We start from the raw sequence: 26,261 nt of genomic DNA on the forward strand, positions 1-26,261 counted from the left end.
CATGCTAGATACAGTTGCATTGCCAAACTGCTCTGGAAGTAAACTCAATCCGTTTTAGCATATGGACTATTTTTTGGATGCAGACTGAGCTCAAGGAGCTGGTACTTCTGGTTTCAAGCAGAATCCGGACTTATACCATGCTGATTAGCTAGTCCTTATAGCAGTTATGAATTACCTTCCAGAATGAGGCATGGAACTGATGGACTAACCCATGGAGCACCAAAAAGCCGTAACTTCTACCCTGAGGGTATCGGCAAGTGACTGCAGAAGCAGAAAATGCACTCACACCGCCTGGCCGTCCACCCCACTGGCCAGCAGCTGCAAATAGCCGCCTTCTCGGGAATGTGCTCTTGATCCCTGTGCTGACTCCATCCCCAGAGGATCTCACCATGCAGTGCAGCACACTGACTTCCACACCTGTGTTCCTTTGCACACTCACCTTTTATAAGCCTACGTACTTGGCCGGTATCAAACAGCTTACAGGCTCCTGTTGAGTTGTTTGCATGTGTTGCTGTGAGTTTTGCTATCATGTGTTACGCTGTCTTTGATTGATTTATTTGAATGCTTGTTGCTAGCAATCTGCCTGGAAAAGTTTATGTTACAGGTAAAATGGCAGATACTGTAAGTATAAATGCAGTCACTGAAAGAATAATGGGAAGTCTCTCTCATCTGTCTTTCGTTTACGGACAAGGGATGGAGAGTCTGTGGTCCTACAGATGGGCTGCATCTCTCATCCTTTCTGACCAATGCTGCTGCTGGCTGGAGCAAGTAAGAGTTGCAGTTGTTACTGGACTCGAAGCTAATATGGCTGCAGGGTGACGGCCCCAGGGCTTAATCTGCAAAGCATTAGCTCCTGGGCAGTTTGGATCTGTTCCTGGGAAACCAAGAGTGCAAACATGTGCATATTTGGGCAGAAAAGGGGCCTTAAGCTCCCAGCATGCCCTGGGGAGCCAGACTGGCTGGGCATGCTGGGAGACTTAGGCTTTTTAGGTTGTACTTCAGATTTTCTAATAAGCAAGAGTTCCTTCGTATGCACCTGTCTCATTGGGTGCTGCAAACTTTTCAGTCCCTGTGATTACTGGGCAGGGCTCCACATAGGCCAAAGTACATGCTTTGCAGGCCAGCATTCCAGTCCCATCAGCTCTCTGCAGAGAAAATGAATGGTGTGCAGGCAAGAATCACACCCGGTGTCCTTTTCTGTCTGTTGTTCTGAGGAAGGAGGGAAAGGAAGCGGGTCCCCTGCTGTGGAAGCTCCATGGGAGCAGGCTGCCTGTGTCCGCTTGCGCAGCAGGGTGAGTCGATTGTGGAAAGACATGTGGGAAGTTGTGGAGGTGGTAAGATGGATGCCTTGCTGCTCGGCCCTTAAATGGTGTTGCCGGTGTTATTGCTGATGCCTGGTGGAGGTTCAGCTTCTGTGAATTTTGCCCCAATGTCTCTTGCCTCAAGCAAAGTGGGAATGGGAGGCAGGATGGCCCGGCCTTTATGTTCAGACTGCAAGAGAACATGCGCTGGCTGTTCCCAGCCTGCCATTTTGCTTGCTGCGGCTCAGTGGAGCAACTGTTGAAGCAGCTGGGCTTTGGGACATCTAAAAATAGCCTGGAAATGCTTATTTTGGAATGGGGCGAGGAAGTGAACTCCGCTGATCTGCCCTGCTCCAGAAATGAATCTTTCCACTCCTTTCGGATTATTTTTAGAAGTGTGAAAGTCCACTTGTGTGAGCGGTTGCGCAATGGGATACTACCCTCTGATACAATGTACTGATGATATATTGTTGGGCAGTTGATGCTTTCCTAGAATCCCCTTAATCCACAACCAAACAAACACTCACTCACTTAGTTTTTGGATCACTGGAGGGAAATATATCTGACAGCACAGTGCAACTTTGAGCAAGGCATATTCCAGAAGCGTCACTAATCATCCCTGATGACAGATTTTCTGCCACTCTGCATGAACATTTAGCTTCCATACATTACTAATACATCCTCTGTACTATAAATTATTATGAGCAATCACAGGAAGATGGGCCCAATAGAGAAACTTCCACTTGGGATTAAGCATCGCGCCTTGTTGTAAAGTTGGATCACCCTGGGATTCAGAATCTGTCCTCCCAATTCCCAGAGGGGTTTTTTTTTTTTTTTTTTAAATGAAGGAGACTTCTGTTTTTCTGTTCATTCTCACAATATTTAGAATTTCCTATGGTTTCTCTCAGCGGTGTTTCTGAGGTCACACTAACATTGGAGGATGAGGGAGAGAAGGCACTTTCCCCTGCTTCTTATTCCTCATCTCTCTATCATTGGGTAGCCCTCTGGCTGCCTGCATTTCCTGACCAGAAGAGTTCAAAAGGCTTTGCTGCGCTTCAAGTGTGGGAAGCAAAACTGACCCACAACAAAATTCCATAGAATTGACCCACAACAAAAGAAAAGATATTCACACATGGTTCTTGGCCCCCTGTGCTAAGCACAGGAATCCCTGACCCAACATGACAGGTGGGAGAACTGGAATGTTCCCCCACCTCTCCAACACCATTTTTTTTGGAAACAGTTCAAACAGTCTTTGTTTACGGACAGTTGATTAGGATGGGGGAACACATCTCTTCTTCCTTCACATTCTTCTAATTTCTCCGCTTCTTTCCCAGATAATTTTCTGGGGCTCGAATTCCAGATGTTACTCTTGACACCAAAGTGGATCTTGAATTCTTCATCCTACACTGGCCCTGTGGACTAAGCACACTGCAGTGGGTTGTGTGTGTGATGAGCTTCCTGCTGGAAGTGAGTACTGAGCTAAAGAACTGCCTGCTTAAAAAGAAATTGGGAGCTCTGGCAGTGCTTAGCAACAGTTGGAGAGAGGGTTCGGTGTTCCTAGCGGAAGGCACCTGAGTGAGAGAGAGGGAGGGAGGGACAAGCTATAATGCATACGCAATGATATTTTGCTGGAATAAGAACAGAAGTGCAGGTGAACAAAACAAAGCACATTCAGAAATGTAGCTAAGTGGCCAGGTCAAGTGATGCCTTTGGTTTAATACATCTGCTCAGCATATTCTGTTCCTTTCTTTCTTTTTCTTTTTTCTTTTTGTTTCCCATACTTGAGTGCTAAGAACAGGGCTGGCCATGGAATTTCTGCTAACCGCAATCATGTGATGAGCAACCAGTCTGCCTCCTCATTTCAGAGCTGCTGGAATAATTGGACTGTTGCATTCATGCAGCTGCCCATTGGTTTGCAATTCCTTCCCAGCTTTATGTTTAAGCAAGAGGGTGGGAGATGAGTTGGCTGCTCAGCAATGAGGCACATGGACTCTGTACCCAAGCAAGCGGGTGCAGTAGGTCAGTGGCAGTGTACCTGTTTTACATTCAGAAGGTCACTGGTTCATTCCCCAGGATCTCCATACAAGCTTTGAAAACCTGCTGCCATGAACTCCGCCCGGGAGACCTGCTTCCAGTCAGTGGCTGCAGTACTAAGCTAGATAATCCATGGCCTAACCAAGGTAAGGTAGATTCCTAAGCCCCCTGCTGGCTTTTTGGCAAGAAAGATGGTGGAGTGCTTTGGCCACTTGGAGGTAGTGCCCACTCTGCCAGACCTCCATGGGAGAGTCCTCTTCACCTGCTTTCCAAGCTGGAAGGACAACTTTCTTGAAGCTTTCCTGGAAAATAGGTCTGAACATATTAGATCAGTTCTGTCCTGCTTGCATTGGCTGCCTGGATGCCTTCAGTTCCAAGTCAAGGTGCTGGTTTCAGGGTGCTTCTCCCAACCATGATCCATCCGGACACTACGCTCAACCTCTGGGGCCTTCCTTTGAGTTGAGTGGCAACTTTCAGGGAAGTGTGGAGGGTGGCAATGAAAGATTTCTCAGTTCTGCCCCCCACCCGCAATATGGAATAACCTCCTCACTGAGGCCTGACTGGTGCCTGATCTGTCATCTTTTAGGCACCAGGTTAAGGCAGCCCCCTTTCCTGAGACTTTACTTGGCCACCCAGGGAATTGAGGGGGATCACCAGGTGTTTCATGGAATTCCTTGTTTTTGTCTATTTTAATCACCACCTTTTAGCTGTTTTAAACTATTTCCCCCTGATTTTATAATATCTTATTGTGTTTTACCATCTGTTTTACAGGCTATGTAAACTGCCCAGAATGCTTTGCCTGTGGGGCAGTATGGAAATGAAATGAAAGAATGGTATTGGTCACGATATACATCTGCCACCTCTAATGCCTCAGGTATATTCCAGTTGCTGGGGAATGTGAGCAGGAGGATGTGATTGTACTCATGTCCTGACTCCAGACTTCCCAGGACAGGATGCTAGATTTGGTAGACCTTTTCCCGGCACTACTTTTCTGGCGCTACTAGTACTAGCCTTCTGTTCTTCCCCAGTAGCACATTGGACACCTTCCGACCTGAGGGGCTCACCTTCTGGCATCATATCTTTTTGCCTTTTGGTACTGTCCATCAGGTTTTCATGGCAAGGGTCCTGGAGTGGGTTGCCATTTCCTTCTCCAGTGGATCACATTTTGTCAGAGCTCTCTGTGATGACCTGTCCGTCTTGGGTGGCCCTACACAGTACAGCTCATAGCTTTATTGAGCTACACAAGCCCCTTCGCCACAACAAGGCAGTGATCCATGAAGGGGAGTGCAGAACTAGTAACACTTGTTTTGTTGCTGTTGACAGTTCCTTTAAGTGTCTATTTTTTGATACAGTGCAAACAGGAAATGCTTCCCCTTTACCACCTCATACCATCCTGCCTTTAATGAATAATTTCTTCATGTACAGAAAGGAAATACATGAGCAAACACTGGATGTGTATATAGCTATCCAGAAGGAAAAATAAAATAGTCCAGTGGCATGACTATATTTTGGTGGTGGGTCATATTACCCTGCATATAACTGAAGACTGTTTTCCACATATTAATTGGAATTTATTCTTTTAGTAATGTGAAAATGCCTTTTCGCTGATAGTTATAGTTGACAGATCTTGAATTCGCTTGTCTGTGCTTTTGTGTTGTGCTCAAATTTTCTCCCATTCTCATTCCATTTGATAGAACAGAGATTTTTTTTAGGATACTCATTCCAGGGTAAAGAAATTTCAGAGAAATTCCTGTTGGTTGAGGTTGGGCTTCTTGGGCCTTCCTTACTCAGCAGGTCACTAAAGAGTGAAGACAAGTGCCCTGCTTTTTATTCTGCCATCTGCAGTTTGGCTGCCTGTCGTCACAGTGGTGATTAAGTTCAAAAACTCCCCCAAAACTATTTATTGGAAGTTCTTGTGGGTTTCCTCAAAGATGAAGAAGTTAGATGTAGATCAAAGGTAAGAAATGATGTAAAAAAACCCCCAAAATCACACAACTCTTTGAGAATGAGGCAGATACGTAGAAGTCTCAGTCCCCTTTAATGGGGAAAGAAAACGTTCAGGAAAATGGAGGGCAGATTTAGTGGGGAGCATCAGTGAATCTGAAAGGTGCAAAGAGATCAAATCAGTCAGTCCTAAAGGAAATCAACCCTGATTGTTCTTTAGAAGGTCAGGTACTAAAGCTGCAGTTCAAATACTTTGGCCACCTAATCAGAAGGAAGGACTCATTAGAAAAGACCCTGATGCTGGGAACAATTGAAGGCAAAAGGAGAAGGGGGCGGCAGAGGCTGAGGTGGCTGGATGGGGTCACTGGAGAGGTGGGCATGGTTGTACTCCAGGGGATGGTGGAGGACAGAAGAACCTGGAGGAATGTTGTCCATGGAGTCACAACGAGTTGGGCATGACTTTGTGACTGAGCAACAACAATTCCTAAAGCTAGATACAACACTGTCCTCCTCGCATATATTTGTAATTGGTACAAAAGGAGGGCTAGCTTGCCAAAACCAATGATGCTGTTGCAGAACTAAGAATCTGACCCCCTCTCCCAAAAAAAGGGGAGTTACAAGCTCTGCCAAAGAAGAACTCTGCCTGTGAGAAAGTGCTGAGAATTCCTCTTGCTTGAGAAATTTAGTGAAATATTCTTGCAAATTTCTCTTCCCTCAAACAAGGTGGATAATTTCAAGAGGCTAAGTGTTCTAGTGTATTTGGGGCTTTGCTTGCTCCCCACTGCTGGACACACAAAGGCTCTCCAAAGCCAACACCAGGCGGAAAAACGAGGGGTCTTCAAAATGTTTCCACACTTTAAATTTTATAAATATATTTTATATATTTATATATATATATTTTGCTGGTGGCATTAAAAAGTTGGTATGACACTGGGAAAATGCAATTCAAAGTAAGATGATGTAGTTTGTTTTTGAAATTCTTAATAAATAGAGTTAAAATTGAGTATGGAAACTTTTTGAAGAACCCTCATAGAATGCTTTTTGGGGCATGTGCATCAGAAAACGGGATGTTCCCGGTAAAGAAGACCAACAGCAACATTTGAAAGTGTTTTCAGATTTAGTTGCATGCTGCTATTGAGAATTAGAGAATTTCCTGGCATGATCGAATACAGTGAGGACTGCATGATGTTCAGAGATTGAGAGGCATGAGCTGCTGGCAAGAGTTTGGAAGACAGATATATCTCTTAACCTGCAGCAGGAAATCTGGTGAGAGATGAGGTTTTGCTGGAGTTAGCATCTCCTTGTAGTTTTCTGGTTCATCCTTGATTTCTAATTGGAATCCTTTCTACTTCACCTTTGCATTAGTGAAGACTGTGACAAAGAATTGCTTGGACTTACAAAATAGCTTTGGGGGCTTGGGCACATCACGTGCAAAAAAGTCATGAATGGGGAGCCTAAACAGGCTCTGGATTTTCTTCTTGTCTTTGTAGCTATGCAGGAGGGATTTAGAATAATTCTAAATATATACGTGTGAGTATGTGAGGATTTCAGTGAATTGCTTACCTTTCACGAAGGGGGAAATAGGAACAGGATGCGAGGTTTATACTCTTCCAGAGTGAAGGCAGGGAAAGTATTTCCCTCACTCGGAATTGCCTTTGTGATTCATACAGCCATATCTGATTGTCTGCCTAGTGGTGTCATGGCATTTTGATACATAATACAGGCAGTTCCTGGGCTACAAAGGAGCTCCATTCCTGAGAAAATGGAAATTAATCTTTAAGTTGAATTTGTTTGCAAGTTGGATCATGTGTAGTTGGCCTTCCACTTTTTCAGGGGTTATGAGCACAGGACCCCTATAAAGTGGAAAAAACACAAATTTCTCTACTCCCCCACCCCCAAACTCACCAGTAGCTCTTCTTTGCAGCGAGGAAATGCCAGAGAAAGTTCCCTCTCCAGATGGGTAGGGCAGGAAGGCATGTTTTGCTGGTCTTCCTCTCTCCTCTTCCTCTCTCTCTGTGGTTATGCTTTGGAGGCCTTCTCTCCCCTTTTGCTACCTCTCTCTCTCTATGGTGATGACAATTTTACACAGTATTTTTTTAAATAATGGGCTTTATGACAGTTTGTTCGTAAGTATGGGTTGTTCATAACTCAGATGTTCATAAGTCAGGGACTGCCTGTACATGATATCCACAGACTCTCACATATGCAGGAACCAATAGACCAAAAGAAATAAACATGTGGGACTTTTGTCAAGCCCAGTTCTAACACTTACATGTGCATCAAAATGTTTGCATGAAAACATTCAGTGTCTCCTGGAAGTTTGCAGTGCTGCAATTAGCTCTGGAGACAGAACATCACAACAACATTGCTTTTATTTCAGCATGTCATTTATTCATCTTTTAAAACCCAACAAGTTCTCAGTCTTTTGTTTACCAAGAAAAAGTTTGGAAAGACATCAAATTTCTTAGCCTTGTTCACACAGTTCTTTCAACATAACATTCCCCTGATGAGCACTGAATCTATTACACAATGCCAAGTTCAATTCACAGAACTGTTTGAACACAGAATGACTGCTTTAAACCATCCATGTTTACTTTGTACTTTTGAGGCACTGTTTTGGTGCAGTGACCATTTCATATACCATCATGACAGCCAAGCTGATGCACAGAGCCTGTTCTTCTGTGTCATAGGCAGGGGCCTGCAAATTTTTGATCAGGTTTTCAAATATTTCCTCTAAGCTGCTGCTTGCCCTGAATGGTTCAGACATAGAGAAAGATGCAAGCAAAAAGGAGATGTGATCAGAGAGGCCATTTGGAACACAGTTCGTGAGGAAGGGGAAGGGGTAAGCAATCTCCTTCTTTTCCTACCAGTTCCCCATTCTAAATGCCTCCTCCCAAAATATGATTTCTAAAATAGGAAGAAAATACTTTAATCTGCCCTTTGGGTGCAGCATGTAATTAGCTGATGGTTGCTATACTTAACCAGTGTATGCAGGGTCCCTAGATCGACTTCCATCCACACACTGGCCATACTCAGTTTCACGAGGTTTACCGCATTGAGTGCTTTTGAACCATGATTGTTACTGCCATATAATGTTTTGTGAGTCCCAGGCTTACTTCCCACTGCAGTCACTGGGTACAATCCAAAGAAAGTTAATCAAGTCTGATGTACAATCAATGAAATCAATGCTGTCTAGTCACCAAATTAAGTATTTAAATATCATGGGTTTTGAAAGAGGTAGGATATATGGCTTATACCAATTTCTGACTTATACCAATTTCTGAAAAATTTCTTCCATGAAGAAACACTTGTTTTTAGCCTCTGTGGGCTGCAGTTAAAAAATAAATGGAGGGAAGGGAAAAGTGGATTGGGACCATGGCATGGGGAAGGACTTCAAAATTTTGTCTTCCACACTCTTTCTAATCAGAGTTTGGAGGTGCCCGAAAACAACAGTGGAAAGAAATCTCCACTTGGTGCTAATGCGGGCATTAGTCTCATTGGAAACAGCTGGTACAGGCCAAACCCGTTTGGATAGGCCCCAGAGAATAGGCCAACACTTCCTTCTCTCCAATATGGTCCTAATCTAAATTGCCCCGTCACCCCTGCGGGTCATTTATTCTTAAAAACACATGCATGCAAGCGCTAAACTCACAGATGTCCTGTCTAGTTTGCTTCTGAAACATAGATCAGAACTGTAACCACAATCAAGCATGCAGGGAAAGTAGATGTGTGCAACCCTGGCTGGATTGCCCAATCTGGTCTAATGGTAGAACTAATGTGTCTGTCTTGGGTGGAGAACTATCAGAGGATGCTCAGGGCTTGGGCATGGTCCTTTCAGTTCTGACGTGCTCTGAGCCACAGATCAACACTGCTGGAAGAAAAGAGAAAGAGAGAGGCAGAGGACAGTCTGCCCAACTGCTTTTGGATACCAAGCTGGAAAGCAGGGCTGTCTCCAAAGGGATGTAAGATTGGGCATTGCCAGGGGCCCTAAATCCAGTCTGAGTGGCAGAACTGCTGCCTAAACATTACTACCAAATCCAGTTTGCATACAGTATCCAGAAAGATCAGGTGCAGCTAAAAAGACCTCAGTTTGGGGTGGGAGGAAGGGAAATGAGGATGCCATACTCAAAGGTACCTCCTAAATGGAGTCAGATTGGGTGAAATGTTTCAGCAAATGAACCATTTACATAGGAAAGAAATTACTTCAGGCATCATGCTTCCAAAGCATGTTCCAGAAGGGCTGAGTGGATTTCTCACATTCTCATATTTGGCTGTGATTTGAGTTCTTTCTTCTATGTCTGTTCATCCTGAACTTTGCCTGACTGTAAGAAAGTTCAAAATTAATTCCAGAATGGAATCATGCCTGATGCACTGCTGTTTTGTTACGTTGATCTCCATTGTTTTTTACTCTGATAGAGGTGGACCAAATGACCTGTGGTTGGGGAAAGAAGCGGAAGGATCCATCATTGGAAGTCTGTCAAGATGGATTTGGCCTCTGGTCTTCTGGTTCTGCACCTTTAGGTTTGGGAATATTTAGAGGATATTCTTCTGTGTATGTAGAAACTGTTTTCAGCAACACAGAGAGAAGCAGAGAAATGGGAATTAGAGACTGGGAGTGCCTTGGGGGACAAATATCTGCCAGGGGACATGATACGGAGAGCAGATCCAGTGACTGTATGGGGCATTCTGTTTTCATCTCCTCTTGCATCTATGTCATGAGCCTCCAGAGGTGTACACAAGATGCATATTTTGTTAGATAGGAACTCGCCTGACTTTCTCTGCATATCACTTTTTGCTGAAAGCTGTACTTTCAATCTGAGCTTAGGCATTATCTTTCCACATCCCAGTGGCTCTGCGATTTATCAACTGCAGTTGTGCTGCAACCTCTTGGGTTGGCCACCCTTGCTTTCCTGCCACGAACAACATACAACTAAGGTCCTGACATTTCTTGGAAGCTTCTGCCTCCCTGTTGTTTGTGAATCTAATCTTTGCATTGCCTCTTCTCCAAATCATCTAAGATACGCCAATCATTCCTATTCATGCCCCCAAATGAACTAGACATAAAAAAGTGGGGTGGGGTGGGGACCTGCAAAACTGCCTTTATTCCCTACCAGCTTTGGGGGAATATCCCTGTGTCAGCATCATTAAATTATACAGCCTTTAAAGGGGGGGAAAGGAAAAGTTGTATGGCACTGCCAATTCATTGAAGCTTGTCAAGAAATATGGTTTTCTATTAGTTACTGACTATATATCTTGTTTACACTTTTTCAGAGCAGAGAAGTCCCAAGGGAATAGCTGTGTAAGCCCCTAACTTTATATAGGTAGCTAACACACCGAGCAGTTTTGGTGTACAATATCTGTACGTGATTGGATCCACAAAGGGACTGCACAATTTGCTGATAGCCATTGCAGGTTCCACGAAAATGTTTTTATTGTATTGCTTCTGACAGCACCTAGTTGTTCAGAGCATATAGAAAGATGTGGAATGCCTTCTACCAGTTGCTTCAATTTTGTTTACATAGTACCTTTCTCAACCAGCAAGGTAAGCAGAACCATGCCTGTGTTGGATCCAAGGTTGGACCCTGATCAGTGGGGACCCAGAAAACCAGGCTTATCCAAAGGTGGCTGAAGCTGCTCATCCACCACCCACTAGGAATGGGGAGAAACTGATCCTGTTAACATTTTAAATGTCAATTTACATTGTTGTGCCATGAACCAATATGCAAATTATAACACACTTTTACTTTGATATGCACAAATGTGTGATGAAGCTTTCTTTAAAACATTGCATTCATTAGGTAAAAGTACCTGTGTTAAAACAACATACCAAATGGTGCCCATTAGCAACAGCCTGTGCAGCAACTGCAGCCAAGTCTGTTCGGACAGTCAGTATTGAAATCTGTGTAGAGACTAGAGATAGAAGCTGTAGTTTTATTAAGAACTTTCCCAAGACAATTCTCTGAATTATATTATGTTTAAAGAAGGCCCAGCTGGTGTCCCTGAAAAAGTTGCAAGTTTCTTTCGTACTCCTTTGCAAATTATTGAAAAATAGTAATCCCTATTATAAAAAGTATCATTTTTATTTAATTGCTCTTACTTGCTTTTATAGAAAACATACTGGTGTGTGATCATAACAGACCGTTCAATTGATTGCATTGGGGAGAATCGCTCACTGAGAATGTGTATATGAGGCTAAATTGTGGGGCTAAACTTATGTATTAGGAGGAACACAAACAAAAATATTCATCGAGAATTTTTTAAAATATCCATTGCAGCAGAAACAGAACGAAATAGCCTTGAGGTTGGAAAAAGAAAAACCCGAGAAAACCTCAGTTTGATAGAACAATCCAACCCTATCTGCACCTTAACCACCTTGTATAGGAAAGTCCATAAGTACTAAACCCTTCAAGATCCAGGAAGGATTTCTTAAGGAACATCCACGCAACTTCAAGGTCACTGTGCTACCCTATTTTGAGGAGAGCTATTCACTAGCTCGTGCACTCATCCAGTTGAAACTTCTCTGTTGAACATGCAACTGATTGGTCACATCAGTTGAAGGAGAGTGTCCACATTCTTAGGTGTTTGCAACTGAAATTTCAGAATCCAAGTTTCAGTGTTTACTTCAACCATTACTGTACTGGGTGGTCTTTTCAAAGCTACTATTCTCTCAGCTTTGGTGCTCCATTTGAAATATGGAAATAATGATACTGTCCTTCTTTATAAGATGGATGTGCAGATTATTGAAAAAAATGTATACGAAGTGCATCTACTTTCCTAAATGCACAGTGGTAAAACCAATGCTTCATTCGGTCCCAAAACAGATGAATTTGATGTTTAAGGAATCAGATGTTACATGTAAGTAACTGAAAAACACCTTAATGTTTTCTATTTGCTCCTTCACAATATTTTTAATACAATTACAAGTATTAAGGGTTTGGTGATCTTTTAGCCATGCAGGATAGTTTCTGTGTCCTTGTCCTTTTTTAAAAAAATCCACTGTAATGCTTGCTTGATTAGTCTAGGAATGGATGAATCATTGTCTCTTTCCACAAATAGCCCAGTGCAAAAATGTCTTCTCATTCCCTGAGAGCATTTGCAATGACTTTGGGTGATAGAATTTAACAGACGTGCTGCCACTAACATGCTTGCAATCTGGGGTCTCGACAGAGTAAGGTATTCTATCAGAATTGTACAGAATTGTACAATGGAGCTACAAGTAGATTTGCTTGGATTATAGGAGCTGAACTGGGCTGCAGATCCACCTTGTAGGTACTGTGAATAATTAATTATGGAATTATTTAAAATATTGATATCCATCTGGGAAGAATTCCCAGAGCATGGTATACATCAATTACAACATCCAGGACAATTGCGGGCCTCAGACTTACAAGATAAATCACATGATACAAAAGGAAAAAAGGGTTATGAGCAAAATGCAGGTGGACCCTACTTTCTCTTGGCGACTGTAATGCTGTGATAGTTGTGAGTATTTGGAAAACAATTTTCAGCACCCCCAGCAAAGTACAATGTTCAGGATTCTTCTGGAAAGTTATGACAGTTACAAAGGCTATAAGTTGAAAATAATTTTGTTGAGCAGATTGGTCCTCTATTCTGTGTATTCTTGGTGTCGTTCTTCATCCAGAGATTCCTATGTTACAGTAGATGTCTCTGCTAAACTACTCCCTTCTCTTCCCAGGTGGGTGTTGCTTTGTGGTAATGCCTTCTTAACATTTTTCTGCTACTGCTTCGAATGTTACTAGCTCCCTTCTTCTCTCAAATGGAACTGGCTACATTGGAGAACCTAAGCTTAGTCGTTCATTACCCAGAGCCCATTTAACTCAAAAGGTCCATTTTTCCATTGGAGTTCTTCTATGCATCACTAAGGTGGGAGCCAGCTCATTGACTCCAGTGTGAATACATCCAGGTGAGCACCTGCACATGCTGTAATAGGCAAGATGCATTTTCAGTTATTGATCTATGCAAGACAACCCCTGAAACTCAATATTGACTGGCTAGAAATTCTGTCTGTTGTGACTGGAGAATGAGGGATGGCAATGAGCCAGGCTGCCCGCATAGGCAGAACTCCTCATTTTTGGGAGCAGAATCAAGGTAAGCCTTACTGCCCACCTCTAGCTATTCACATATTTTTAAATTGGAGGAATGTCCTCCATTGGAAAGGAGGCCAGGGGAATGTCCTGCATGTAGAATATATCCTCTGTTCAAAGGGCTGCCCTGTATAAAGTATAAAGGACTGTCTGGTGTAAAGAGAAAGAACTACTGGAAGAAAGAGTTGGACTTTGAGTTTGCCCTGGACAGCAGACTGAGCAGGTAGGAACCCAGGTAACCAGGTCGTGATAATCACCACCATGCTGTGCTGCACAGTGTTTCCACTTAAATTCATCCAATTATTTCTAACTTTGCATCTATATTTATGAAAATGAGCATATGTACACCTTATGCAATTTGGTATCCCGTTTTGTCCTTTTTGATGCTTTTCCTCTATTTTCCTTTCATTCATAAGTGGGCCACCTAGTCTGATTCTGCTCACCCTGCATATCAGTAGGATGCCCAGTAAATGCACCGGTTCTGAAGAGGCTCAGACTTCATTAAGTGGGACACCCTGGGGCTGCGTCCTTAGCCATTTGTGACTTCTTGTTCCTCATTGTTTTCTACCAGTTTTATAAATCAAATCCAAAGTATGAGTGCAAACATGAAACAGATTCTAAACTCTTAGAGCTATAGGCATTTTTTACTACTTAACTGTTTTATTTTAATGTATATTTTAAATTGCTTTCTTCTTCCACTGATGTTCTGGAATTGCTTTCTCCTCGAGAGAACACTTCTTTTATTTATATCTCCATGGCAGACCTTTGGCTACAGAAACACCCATAAAATTTCTGCTGATGCTTGAAGCCAATCATTGCAACATCCTCATGAAGATATAAGATGTCCAGTGACCCATTTCTCTTACTCCCTTTCTTGCCCCTCCTTCCTTAATATATCTCATGTTTTTTTTGCTTGCTTCACCCACCATTCCATTTTGTGCTAAACTGTGTAAATAGTACACTTTAATAAGTAGACATTATTATTTCATGAAAAGCAAAGATGAAACATGCTTTCTCGACTAAGCAGCAGTTAATACTCCTTTCCAAAGCCAGCAGGCAAAGGAAATGCTTATTAAATTCACCAGTGCTGATTAAATTCACAAAGGCAGCCTATTTTGACATGTAAGGTACTTTGGTGTTACACTACGCATTGTTTTTCTGTAGCGATTCAAAATCCCCCCCCCCCCAAGAGACTTGCAAAATGGAAATATTTTTGCAATTGGGTCATACAAGTAATTGTGGCTTTGGATCTGACAGCAATGACGGGCCCTAATCTGGAGAAGTGTGAAGAGGCGATCATTTATGTGACACTGCTCAATTTTCCTCGTTTTCTTCTCTTTTCCAGAATGATTAACTATAGACCCCATATTATCTATGGCCCTCCTACTAGCTGCCAAATTATTTGAAGGTCTAAATTGAAGTGTTAATGTTGATCTTTAAAGCTTTCAGGGCATCTTCGGATGCATGCCTAGACAGCAGAAAAAGCATTCAACATGGTCCAGCTGTCCCTCCCCTGCCATGCTGGTTGGGAAATGCTGGGAATTGTAGAGGGTCTCCCCCCCCCCCCCCCCTCTTAAAAAACATGCCATTGTTTCCGAAATGGTGTAGGGCCCAGTCAGTGAATAGCCATCATGGTACAAACCTACTAAGTCATTAAGAACAACAGGAGCGGCCTTCCAAAATCGCCCTCACTTTTAGAGGCACGAGGGAAGGGCTTTCTCCTGCACTGAAGAGTCCCTTCTCCAGGAGCTTTGGCCATTCCCCACTCTGCATTTCAGAACCAGATCAGAAGACTTTTTTAAACTTGAGTTTTAAAATGGTTTCTATGGATCTTGTTCCTTACAATCATCGTATGATTGCTAGGAGCTATTTTGGTGGTTGTAGGAGTTCCAGCTCCAACCTTGGAAACACACTCAGAGCGTTGACCTGAGACTCCAAAGTTGGGGCACTCTCTGCTTGCCCTCACGGCTGAAAAGAGGGTGGGGAGGGGAGAAGGCAAGTGCTACCAGAATATGCATCATCCCGGCAAAACCTCAGCCTGTACTCCATCCTATTTGCCACAAAACTATTGACCAGCAAAGTGTTTTGCAGAGCAGGAGAAACATGGAGGAAAATGTTGTAAGCAAAACAGACGAGCAAAGAAATGAGTGTTCAGAAGCATGCATACTATTGAGAAAATGGATGAAAAATGTGTAATTCTGAAAAATCTACAAAAAATTGCTTTAATTGATTTGAGAAAAATAAACACATTTTAAAGATGCATATCACAGATACATAATTTCAGAAGAAATATGCAGAAAAGTAATGCTGGTTTTTCATGGCAAAAATGAGCTCTCACTTTGATAGAGATTTGAACTGAACAAGCTTCAAAATGGAATTCTGAGAGCTTTGGCAAGCTTGATTTTTTTCTGATTGCACAACTGCATCAGGAAGTTTCTCTAAGTCCAGTGAGAATTACTTCTGAGAAAACATGAACAGGAACAGACTTCAAGTCTAAGAATAGATATGCAATGATAGGGAAAGGTGCATTATTTTGATACCAATTAATAAATATACATACACTATTAACTGTTGATGCTCTTAGTACATATTATTTTATTTAAGAATTGTAACATGAAAATATCAAAATTGTGTTGATTCCCCTAGATTGTTCTTCTGTGATAGAATATTTAAAGTGACCCAAAATAGTTAGATCTATATTTTAAGAATGGTTAAAATATGGTGAAATATATGTAATGAACAAAGGAAATACTACAACAGGTAAATAACTGGAGAATGGCATCAGGTGTTGACCTTTGTCTTAAAACACTGTGTGTGTGTGTGCGTGCACACATGTACATGAGCATATTGCTTTAAAATTCACACATTCCAGACATTAAAAGGATTTGCAAAGGATGGTGATACCTCGCATACACAATATTTTTAGCATCTTGCCCCAAGACTGGTACATTAGGCGCCACTGATAGCAAATTCATTAAAAAGATGACAGACCTGGGATTGTTGGCTGCAGGTTGTTTAGCTTAACCATCACTGTTGCCCCTGCATTGTTGAGTCTTTAATGTAGTATATGGATGCATTAAAAAACCTCCATGTAGCATTATAATTAATGGAGGTATGAGAGCAAAATGGGACATACTGCAGAATATAAGATTTCTGGCAGTAATCCCTTTAGAATGGCCTTTAAGGAGGAATTGCTCCTAGGATCCCCGTATTTTCATGGCCTCACTCTGACTGCAACAGCAAACCTTGTAAATGAGCATTGCATTGCTATGAGCAGAACTGTGGTGTTTCCTCATTTTGTATTTTGTTGGTATTTCTCATCAGCGTGTAGGACAATGAAGTCACAGACTAGAGTGAATTGGTCTTCTCAACCTTGTGCCTTCTAGAGGCATTGAACTACAACTCTCTCTCACACTATCCAGTCAGCTCAGCAACAGACTTACTAACTGTGGATGACTGGAAATGTAGTCTAAAACATCTGGGAGGGACCATGGTGAGGATGGTCATGTTAAAGAGCATCAAGAACTGATTAAGTATTTGAAGCGGTGTATATGATTTTACACCATCAGAAGTATTACTTTGTCTGGCTCTGTATTCTTCGATTTGTCAAGCACTGAAGTGTACCACAGCTGCTCCCTTCCTAGAGCTGGTATCCATTTTCCAAACTTGCTTTTTAAGGGCCATGGAAGTTTCCTAGAATCTGCCTGTAATCACAGTTACTAGCTATAAAACTGCCAGTTTAAAGCAGGATCCAAATTCAGTCTTGAAATGCGTTTTTAGAATCGTAAAACTACCCCATGAATGTAAAATACCTTTGAGTGATGGGAGTTTGCTAAGTGAGTTTAATTTTGCGCATGTTGGCTTTGGCCCATGTACCTTTTCTTTGGAGAAGGGCTATAACTCACTGCTGGAGCATGCCTGAGCATGGAAAATGTCTTGGGCTCAATCACAAGCATTCTTGTCATGAGAAAGCATCTGTTGAAAGAGTTCTGGAACGGAGAAACCAGATTTGGCTGGCGCTGGTGCAGTCTCTCCTCTTCAGCTGATCCATGTGGTTCACCTGAGTGGAGATGTTCCCCTACTCATTATCCAGAAAGGGAGACATTTCCTGCATTGGGGTGTTACCTCTGATTAGCTGTTACTTGTAGGTACTCGTAAGAACTGTTGCTAGAAAAAAGTGAGCGGTGGCTGAAGAAGGTGGCAGGCCAGCAGTTGACCCCTAAGGACTAATAATTCAGATCTGTAGAAGGCATCTTCCCATGTTCCTATATGCATGGTTTCTGGGAAGGTGAAGGTGATGGCCATAATTTACAAAGCTTTAAATTACTCCAGCCCAGGATACTGTTAAGAGACCAACTCCAGAGTTGGTTCACCATGCCTTTAAGACCAGCTGCGAACACTCTGTGTTCCAATATGCTAAATCCTTTCCCGAAGTGTATATTTATGGGAGATGGGAGGAAATGTGTAAGCCTTCTAGTCATTCTACTGATTAAACATCCAGAACAGATTAGCGAAATGTCATGAAACTGAGCCACAAAACCAGTCCAAGCAAGGCTTATTTTAACAACTGAAATTTGCACGACACGTTGCTCAGTAACTCATACTAGGCTTGGGACAGTTCCTTCATTTCTAGTTTCCTGGGTTGTGAGGCTGAACCTCCCAGAAAATAGTGTTTTAAGTTTGGTCTTTACAAGCGGTACAGTGGGTGTAAGTATCTTAAATGGCTACCTCCTAAATCAAAACAGAAGGAATGAACATGGGGGGCACAATGCCAGAAAAGATGCTCAAGAACATGGGTTAGAGGCAAACATCATCATGTGTGGAGTAGGCTCCTTGAAATCAATAGAGCAAGGTAATCCTGGTTAATTTAAGCCCCACTGATTTCAGTTAATTTAAGTTGCATTGATTTTAGCCTAAGCATGAATAAATTGATCTCAGGGATATCCTCAGCCTCTGATTACACTTAAAAATTGCACTTTCAGATTCTAAAAATCCCACAAACATACACATGGGGTTGTCCCCACCATCACAGTAACTTACAGCAGGATTCTTTTGAGTTGTCATGAGGCCACCCATCTTGAGAACTTTTGGCGTATTTAAGAAAAAGTAGATGCAGAGCACTTTGATCAACCTTCCCCAGACTGTCGGCCTCCGGGTATTGCGGTCGTCATCTTCCATCAGTCACAGCTATAGCCTACGTTCAGGAAAGACTTGGAAGCGCTCAGAAGCACCAGGTTGGCCAATGTTGCTTTAGATATTCTCCATCTTTTATTTCTGTGATGGATGCCCAAAGTTCAAGCCTGCTTTCCCCAGCCCCATCTCTTTTCTTCCAGCCACATTGTATGTGGAGGTTCTAGCTCTTGTGTAGTGTTTCTTCTGCTCTGTAAAGGCTTAAATGCCTCTCCTAAGACTTAGTTAATAACATTAAGAGCTCCAAGCTAAAAAAGCGCTGGTATTGTTGGCATTATGGCCCCCTGCCTTTGCCTACAGTTCCACCCACTACTGGGATATGGCTCCTGCAAGCTTTCCAGAAATAAAACTTGGCCTTCATGTTGAAGGAGGCTTTGCACCACTGAAGGGTGGACCAACTAACAGACAAATGCATATGCATTAGCCATGGATGTGTTGCTGGTGTCATTGTTGTTCTGCCAACTTTCTGAGAAGATATGTGGCTTGAGATGTTTAGATTCTTTTTGATTCTGACCAATGCCTAAATAGGGCAGCAAACTGGATTCTTAACAGCTTCCAGTTATATAGATTAGTAAGCAGTTTAATTTAGAAACACGGCCCGCCTTTGCTAAAGTGATCGGCTGTGGATGACTACTGAAAAATGCCATGTATTGTAAATGATAAAGGGTCATTTATCACTTTGCAAGCTTCTCCAGAACTATAGACAGTTTTGCATCAAAGGGACTAAAAACACATTTATGAAGATCAGTGGCTTCATTTATTCTATCAATAAACCAAGTGGCTGATTTATTTACCATGAGTTGAGTTGGTAGGGCTGCTAGCTTGCCCAGAAATTCCTCTGTAAAGGAAAATCTTGCAAAGCTTGTTTGTCTCACTCCTATCTAGAAAGAGCGCTTACACAAATGGAGTGCGCAGCCTTGGAAAAATGAACAACAAGATCAGTCATTTAGTCAAATGAATGAAAAGAAAGAGCCAACTGACAAATGCAGCAGCTCCATCTCTCCTTTAATTAATCTGTAGTGTATCCTTGTTTATGTTTTTTCTTTTAGTTTGGCAGCACATGTGGGCTTATTTCGCCCCCCCGCCCCGCCGCCCACCAACAATGTGAGGAAGATAATGCTGAGAGAGAGAGAGAGAGAGAGAGAGAGAGAGAGAGAGAGAGAGAGAGAGAGAGAGAGAGAGATGGCAAAGGTTGTCCGGTGAGCTTTGTGGCAGGTCAGGTGGTCCCACACTGTTCAGGTTTAACATTCTTCATGGCCCATGCCAATAATATTGTACAGATTTAGAGAGTGATCCTGTGGTTGCTAGGAGAGTGTTCCAGGGACCCTAAGGTAGTTCATGTTTCCCCCTTCAAGGTCAGCACCCTGGGACCGCCCCCCCCCCAATAGTTGGTGCAAAAATCTAAACAAGCCCAACCATGGGCAGAGGAAAAGGGATCATTCTGGTGGGTGGGGAGGAGAAGAGACTGGAGAACCCAGAAAAGGATGCTTTCTGGGTCACTGCCAGCCTCTGTCTCTCTCCCACTGAAGAATCCTTGCTGGATTATTATTGCATTACACTCATATCTCACTTGGGGTTTTTTTTTTTTTTTGCAAGAACTGTAAGGTGGCTTATAAGGTTCTTTTCACCTTGTTTTATTTTCACAACAACAGCTCTGAGCTGAGAGGCTGTGCCTGGTCCAATGTTCACGGCTGGTTGGGGACTAGAACCTGGATCTCCCACATAGCTGTCTGCCATGCCCAGCACTACCCCACATGGCTCCTGCTCGTGGCTTTGTTTCTTAGCGATCCCTGTAAGCCTCTTGGGCCATGCTATACACTCCATTTCTTCCTTTTCTTACAGTGTATCTTTCTACTTACAAAGGAACTTTTGATATGAATGGGACTAAGAGCTGAAAAGTGTACCTAAGGCAAAGGAGAGAGCAAGAAGCTGAAGTCCGCTTGCACCAGTTTTCCTGCATGACTGGCTTCTCCAAAGCTTCTTTGGATTCTCCAAAAGCTTTTAATTTCTCCAAAGCATTTAACTTCAGAGCTTCCAAGCAGTGAGGATGCAGACCTATCAGTAAGACTTCCCACTTAAATAAGGGCTACTTTGAACTTGAGATGAGTGCAAATGATCTCAAAATTCTCCTCCCTCTTTGTGGGCAAAGAAATTGGGAGGGCAATTCACCGAATATCTCTGAGGGGTGCAGAAATTCTCCAACCTTTTCCCACAGATAGTGATCGCCACTGGCAAGGGTGATAGCACAGTGGTCTTTCTGCCTTGCTTTTCCTAAACTTACTTGGACAGTCTGTTCTCATTTAGTATCCTGCACCGTTCTTCAATTCTAGCATCATTGTGGGGCATTGTAAAAGGTGCAGGGAGAAAAGCAGCCAAGCAGAAAAGCAAATAAAATAATGGTGAGGCATGTTTGGATAACATGCTCTAAAGCAACCATTTTTTCTAGTGAATCAACAAAAGAAAGATCTCAGGGCTTTTCTGAGGAAAAAACATCTTCTGACTAGTCAATTTTAGGGTTCAGTTCCTTAGCTAAGGCCACACATGTTAAATTTCCAGGAGATTATTACAGGTATATCTTTAAGGCAGATGCTGATAATTCTCCTGTCCTGCAATCCCCATTAGTGAGGACAGGGTTGCATCTATGTCCAGGGAAGAGGTGGAACAGATGTTGTACTAAAATCTGTCTTCTCACCCAGAAGTTTTCTTCTGCCATGAACGAGGTTTCCATTGTTCTTCTGTTTTATCTGGGTAGTTCATGATTTATTAGGAAATTATTTTGCTGATATTTGACCTTCAGTAACCTTCAGAATAGCTCGTTCTCTCTCTCTCTCTCTCTCTCTCTCTCTCTTGTGTTCACCTGCACTTCCTAGTGGAAAGAATTAATTCATAAAGTCATCCTTTAGGTGTGGAGTGTGAGAAGTAAAGGAGGACACACACAGACAGAGTGATGGCTGTACAATGAGAAGCAGGAGTTCAGATACATTTCTCAGCCACCTCATCAGTAATGTGAGCACAAGAAACCTGGAACTAAACCCATGAGAATTCCTCCAATTTTTTCTTCTTTGCATTTCTTCTCTGAAGCCATTACGTTCTATCAGATTTCATGAGATTGGTCCAAAATACTAATAGAGAACTTTCCCGAACAGCATGATGAACTTCTGTTTATCAATTTCCCTTGTAAGGAACACAAAAACCTAATGATCACTTTAAGAAAATTAACCCTTACACATAATTAACAGTAATAGTCAAACCTGCATTGTTAATAATCATTAATTATTCCAAAAAGACATTGTGGAGTTTGGTGTGTTTGATTCCAATGCATTTTCCCCATCAAATTAAATGAGAATGGGCAAATACATTTGAGATTTCTAGTACGGCACCCATTTGAATCTTTGCATTCTTATAACAAGGGTCATTCATTGGGTACGGCAGCTTATGTTGAAGAAGAGTCTGTGGCAAGTTCCCCGCTGTTTTGAACTGGTGGACGCATTTGGGATTATGCAAATATCCTGGGTGGGGCAGGCACATTGCATGGTGGGAAAGCAGAGCAGAGGGCCTGCATTTGTCCTTGCTGTTCAGGTGATAGGCAAGGTAGTGCCAGGTGAGACTCCTCTGGCAAGCTCCGACTCGGAAAAGGAACCCGTCAGGCATTATGGTCCTGCTCATGTCATAACTTCTACATCTATGTGAGATGCCATGTTTTAATTCATAGCCTACTCCACAGTTTAAATGAAGGCTGCCATAAATATTCTTTAATGTTCCTATTCACTTAGAAGGTAGCTGAATGAATTACGACCCCATCAAACCTTTACCGAACTTCATTATCCCTTTTCTTTCTCTGGTGGCAGCAGCGGCTTCCTCTCCTTGCCATTTCCATTTACCTTACGGCCTTCATGCTGCTTGGCCTCATCTGCCCACCCTGTCATGTATTCCTTTAGGTGGTGACAACCTTACGCTTCTTTGTAGGAATAATTGTGATAGTCTCATCCCATCAGATGCAGGAAAAGACATTGCAGCATCTCCTTGGTTGCCCAAAACAAGGGGATTCAATTTCAGCATGGATACCTGCAAGCAAGAAGGAAAATGATACTGAGAAAACCCTCCTTGATATTGAAAAATGAATACAAAATGTGTGTTCCGGTCCAGTATGCTCACAATCCTTCATGTGAGGCATTCTGACTTTCCCTTGGGATTTAGTTGCTTGTATTATATTGGAGGAAGGGCAGAGCAATCCAGGACACTCTAGTATTTAACAATCAACTATTTAATTGTAACAAACAATCTGGAACGTTCAGACAGTTTGAAATAATTACAAACAAGTGGAAAAATTAGCCTGGTGCAATCAGAGAACAAAGCACATCTCTCATCCCTGCTTGTCACTGTGTTCTTGAGAAGAAGAAGATAAAAATGAAGGTGCATTGGCTACTGCCTGGAAGATGTACATTTATATTAGTAAATCAGAGTGTTGTAAAACTGCTTGGATCATGGGTAATGCTGTGGGAGGGGATGCCAAATGCGACAAAATAGCATGGAAAAGACAAGATATGACTGAGGCTCTCCATGGAAACAATCCATGGCTAAGTGGAAGCAATCCATGTGGACTGCAGTGCCCAAAAATAAAAATGTTTCAATGAAACTGTGGAACTCACCACTGGGTTGCTGTCTTCATATCTTTGGAAGGCCCAGGGCCCAACATATTATATTTGTGCAAATGTGTCCCTGGGAAAAGTTGGATATTTGAAGCTGAGTCACTCAGCGAGAACATTGGTCTAGCTAGTCCTCCTGTGCCAGCTTCAGTGGAGAGAATTGCTCCAAGGTCTCATTGAATTGGCTTTCCCATTAGGTGGTATTTCCCCATTTAACTGGCGATGCCAGGGAATGAACATGGCACCTTCCACATAGAAAGCATGTTCTCCACTGCTGAGCTCTGGTCCTTTCTCAAACTGTTGGGAACAGAGATGGTGGAAGAACTGACCCCATTTGCATTGTCAAAACAGTTATGAGAGCCCAAATTCCACTCTCTTTCAAAATGCACACTTCTTCAAATTTTGTGGCAGTCTTCTCCAATCAAAAATGGAGACAAATATTCAATGGCGTTCCTGCATACAAAGTGTAGAAAATAAGCACATGTGAATGAAAATGATGTTAAAATGCATTACATTATGAAAGATGTTCACAAAACTGTTTGTATTAGGAGAAAATTAGATGAGCACAATGACGCTTATTTCCATGTGAACCATAAAAATTCCTTAAAATTCATAATGAACTAAATTCAAGATTAGAGATATTCTCAAGTTCAGGATGAGCCAAAACCCACATTAAAAAACAATAAACTAAGAGATACCAAACTGACACATTTGTCCTCCAATCCTAGTGGGGAAAGGATACGTAACATGAAGAAAGCACCTGATTCTGTGAACTATTGCTAAATGGTATCCTGCATTAGTTTCAGAATGTCAGAGATATCTAATACAGATAACAGCCTAACCTGATTTAGAAATACAAAGACAGTTTGTATTCTGATTCCAAATATACAGTGCTTTCTCTACATTTGATAGACTGTTTTAAACTTAATTAGAATTAAGTTCAGTGCATGACTTTGTGGGTAAGAATATACAAAACAAGAACTGACTTGATTGGTCATCTTAGAACCATGACCCAAGCAGAACATAGTTTCTCAGATCTGAATCCAAACCACAACAATGGGTTTGATTAAAGCCACATCATTCATTTCTATCCTGTTGTCAAGATTTTGGAAGGGATGCAGCTCAGCAGATTACATGTTTACGCTCATTAAAGTCCCACTTTGAGTCACTGATACCTCCAGTTCATGGGTCTTACTATCACTAAGTCCAACATGTCTGTTTAGCAACTGGAGACCTGGTTTAAAAGAGTAAGAGCATTGAACCACTGATGTAAATTAGTATAAGGTACTGATTTCTTTATGCTTCAGTTTCCAAGTGACGTGTTTTGGTTTGCCCACTGTAATTTTGTAGCACCCAAACTTGTGTTCAGCTTTGCTGAGTTCCACTACATTGGTTTCTATCCAGTTGGAATGCAGAATCTGCTGCCAAGGGAAGTCTTCCCCTTTGCCTCCTATGGATTGTTGGGAGTCCAGCTATCTGATCTTGGAGAATCTGAAAGGGCATCAAATAGAGAGATGATGGACTTTTCCTTGACTTGAGAAAGCTGTTTGTTGGCTTGAGTTAGTCAAGGATGAGAGAAGACTCCTCCTCGGTGAGTTTATTTGCTTACTGTATTACATTTCTATAGATTATCTCTGGACATTGAATACTTGTCCTGGAGGTCCAAGAGTTGGTAGTGATGTGAAGCCAGTGGTAAGGTACCAGACCCACGAAGTAACTTCTAAGCCAGAAGAGCCTAAAGGAAGGAATAGTTCAAAGAGCTCTATGTTCTCTTTCCTATCTGTCCTTATTGTTGCCTTCTGAGACTGCCTTATCAAAATTTTGCAAGGCCAAATGGAAATCCCATCCACCCACCCCAGTTTGCTGCCACAGAAGCACAGAGGGGTCTTCTCTGTGATGTAAAGCCATCATTTTCTTTCCTCAGATGCTCATGATATTATGTAATCACATTTTGTTCCTGGATGGATTCTGGGGAAGTAAATTATCAGTGGCCACCAATAATTACCTGCTAGGAATTATTCTGTTTTCAAAGTGCTGTGCAGTTTAAAATGATTGAAGCTCTAAAAGTGCTTGTTTAATAGCTGTAAGTCACCTGGGCAGGCAGTATTTGGGCTAAAAGGCAATGCATACACTTATAAATAGAATATCATACAACCAAATATGGGTGTATTGGTAGAAATAACAATAAGGAAACAGGGTGATCTACGCACAGGCAAACTTCCTTCAAGATGCAGTTTCCAAGCTGTCGTGGTGAATGGCTGCCATTTTCATTCTTCTGGCCAGCAATTCAAGGAGTGATGTGGACTGGTTAGGCTTCTGGTCCTGGGAACAGACATTTCCTGCCTAGCAGCAACGCACGCTCATGAACGGTAAAGGGCATGCCATTTCACACACTGCAGTGGCTGAGGTTATATTGATAACAAAGTAGTGCTGGTAATGCAGTATATTAGCCCTGAACAGGCAATAGAAAATTGAAAACTTGGAGCCTGAGCATGTTGGATCTGTTTCCTCCACTTCCAACATCCCCATGTTTATCAGGAGGGCTTGGTGACAATTAAACACGCTTGAAATGTGTAGACATGCCTTAAATGGAAAGAAAAACTCAGCGAGGCTCCCAAGTAGGATGATCTGATGTCTTCTTGCCTGATTTTTAGTTTGAACTTGTGCATGTGGGAGAGAATAACATTGTATTTGTTTCCCATGAACTGAGTCTAAGTTTCTCGAGCAGAGAAAGGATTGCAATGGTCCCACAACCTGGCACAATTTTACTGCATGTTCTATTAATTTTTTCCCCTGCACTCCCACCATGTTTTAAATATACACACAAAAAGCTAACTTATTTAAGCTAATGAGGAGGTGGAAGAAACATAATTTATTGAGAAGTGCTTTATAGCAATTTATCTTCCGTCAAACAAGTCTGTAACGACATCCTGGTTCTTCTTTTGAAGCCACAGTGAAAGAGACTGACTTAAGAAGATGAGAAAGAAGACATTTTCCTGAAATTGAAAGAATTAAAGAAAAAAAAATCAATGCACAGGGGA

General features: G+C 42.2%; 1 long non-coding RNA gene across 1 annotated transcript; it reads left to right on the plus strand.

Annotated features, from left to right (window-relative positions):
- Nucleotides 1–4,124: 4,124 nt before the first annotated feature.
- On the plus strand, nt 4,125–24,993 carry LOC123027015. Its single transcript, XR_006415441.1, has 3 exons — nt 4,125–4,209; nt 5,048–5,292; nt 24,848–24,993. It is a non-coding gene; the product is annotated as an uncharacterized LOC123027015 (long non-coding RNA).
- Nucleotides 24,994–26,261: the final 1,268 nt, after the last annotated feature.

This window comes from Varanus komodoensis, unplaced genomic scaffold, assembly GCF_004798865.1.
Source record: "Varanus komodoensis strain SLA01 unplaced genomic scaffold, ASM479886v1 scaffold30, whole genome shotgun sequence".
Lineage (NCBI taxonomy): Eukaryota > Metazoa > Chordata > Lepidosauria > Squamata > Varanidae > Varanus > Varanus komodoensis.